The sequence below is a fragment of the Bison bison genome, unplaced genomic scaffold (genome assembly GCF_000754665.1).
Source record: "Bison bison bison isolate TAMUID 2011002044 unplaced genomic scaffold, Bison_UMD1.0 scf7180017864041, whole genome shotgun sequence".
In the NCBI taxonomy this organism is placed as follows: domain Eukaryota; kingdom Metazoa; phylum Chordata; class Mammalia; order Artiodactyla; family Bovidae; genus Bison; species Bison bison.
Genome location: NW_011494613.1, coordinates 2498530 through 2501081, shown reverse-complemented (window position 1 = coordinate 2501081; position 2552 = coordinate 2498530).

Below are 2552 nucleotides of genomic sequence, written 5' to 3'. Positions count from 1 at the left end.
ACACAGAGCACGTCTGCCAAGGATAATGAATTTGGTTTGGAGAAGTTGATCTTTCTTTCTGGTAACATTTAGATAACAGGGTTAAAAAAATTTTTTTTGAGACTACTTCTAGTACATGCTGGAAAAGTCTCTGGAAGGGAGCTGGACTGGGTCAATGGAGAGGGGCTCAGCCCAAAAAGGCTACCTGGAGGGGTGAGGCGACCCCAACAGAGACTCACACTGAAACTGGGAGCCGGAAGGAAAGCTGCTGGGCGACTTCACCTGGAGGAGGTATCACCCAAGTCAAGATTTCCAGTGGTGATCCGGAATCAAGAAGCACCAGGCAAGAGCAGCAAATCGCCTCTGGAAACTCCACACCCAGACGGTACTAACGTCCTACTACAACTGTATCAGTTGTGGATGCTGTTGCGTGCTCTTGGATCCCTCTTTAAGGGCCAAGATGCTCATTCACCAGCTCACCGTTGAGTCCTTCTCCCGAAATTGCTCTCGGCAGGTTTTGTCCTCTCCTCGAAGCAGCCTGAGCTCTCTTCCTTTATAAGCAATGCTGGACCCTCAGATATACCTGAAGACCATCCCAGCTTCACAACCCCCTGTGGGACTGGCTGAGACCTCTGTGTAACCAGACTTTGGTTTACCTTCTCCCTTTACATATGGACACAAAATTTCATGTAGAGTTTTTCTTTTTTTTTGATTGTTTGGAATTTATTATCTTAAAAATGGTAACATTTGTTTAAAAAAATTAAAAACACAACACCTTGGATTCACAGTAACAGGAAAAACAGTTACACAATTAAATAAAAACAACTCACAAAGAAACACACCACAACTCACAACAGCACAGGCTAAAGGCAAACAGGAGGCTTCATGGAAGGAAGGCCGGGGGCAGACAAGTGGGATGTTCCTGGCACAGCTTTGGCCTCTATACCATGCCTGGGGACCCACTTGCCTGCCCCCCACCTTCTACCCCAAGTTTAACAGCCCAGAAAAAGTGGGATAAAAAACCCTTTAATTCACTGGTCAGGCCTTCAAGGCCATGCTGAGGACCCTTTCAGGAGAGGCTAAAGGCTTCCACTGTCCTACAGACAGACACCAAGAGCCAGCAGGAGGCTGTGGTGATGGACCCTGGGAGCCAGATACATGCCTGAAAGCAAAGCGTTCCTTGGGGGTCCCTGAGTGAGAGCCCTGCGCCCCTGGTTTCTGGGGTTGGGAGTGTGCACAGCTCACTTTCTAAGACACTTGCACCACCTCCACCAGGGTGCCTGGCTGCTCTGCTCCCTTATATAGAGTTTTGAAGGGGCCTTTGACTCCCTGAAGGTGAACTGAAGGTTAAGAACCTGTCTTACAAGGCAGAAAGGTAACTAAGATCCCTGATACAATGACCCTAACTAATTCTACCAGCAAGTGGGAATTGCTGGTAGAAGAGAAGTTACAGAAATCTTGGGAGAAGATGACCATGCTTTTTTATACATGTATGTATAATAGAGATTAAATTCACATAGCATAAAATTAGCCATAAGCCATTTCAGAATGTGCAATTCTGTGGCATTTAATACATTCATGATACAGACGCTTTATCCTCTGAGCCACCAGGGAAGCCCCATATCTAGTTATAAGAAACTTTAATTACTTCAAAGTAACTCCTGCATCCATTAAGCAGTCCCTCCCTATTCTTCTTCCTCAGCCCCTGGCAACCACTGGACTGCTTTCTGTCTTTATAGATATAGCAATTCTGGATATTTCCTATAAATAGAATCATACAATATGTGATCTTTTGGTCACATATCTTGGTCTGGCTTCTTTCACATAAACTTGATGCTTTCAAGATTCATATACATTGTATCATGTATCAGTACTTCATTCCTTTCTGTGTCTGAATACTGTTCCACTCTATGGATTTTCGGCATTTGTTTATCCATTCATCAGTTGATGGACATTGGCATTGTTTATGGTTTTTGTGACTATTTCACGGATAGAATTGTTGGACTACTTGGTAACTCAATGTTTAACTTGTTGGGAAACTGCTGAACTGTTTCCCACCATGGCTGCACCATTTTAAATTCCTATCACCAACGAGTGAGAGTTCCAGTTCCTCCGTATCTTTGCCAAGACTTGTTATTTTCTGTTTTTCACTATGGCCAACCTGTGGGTATGAAGTCATATTTAACTGGATTTTGATTTGAATTTTCTTAATGACTAATGATATCGAGCATCTTTTCATATGCTCATGGGATACCTGTATATTTGGAGAAAATGTCTAATCAAGTCATCTGCCCATTTTTAAATTGGATTGTTTGCCTTTTTGCTGTGAAGCAGTAGGAATTATTTATATGCTGTAGATACCAGACCCTTAGCAGATATATGGTTTGCAAATATTTTCTCTGATTCTGTGGGTTGTCTTTTCACTCTCTTGATAGTGTCCTTTAATGAGCAAAATTTTGTCAAAGTTCAACTTATCTGTTTCTTTTTTTTTTTTTTCCGCTTGTACTTCTGGTGTCATATCTCCCTTTGTGGTTCAGCTGGTAAAGAATCCACGTTTACCAGCCATGTGGGAG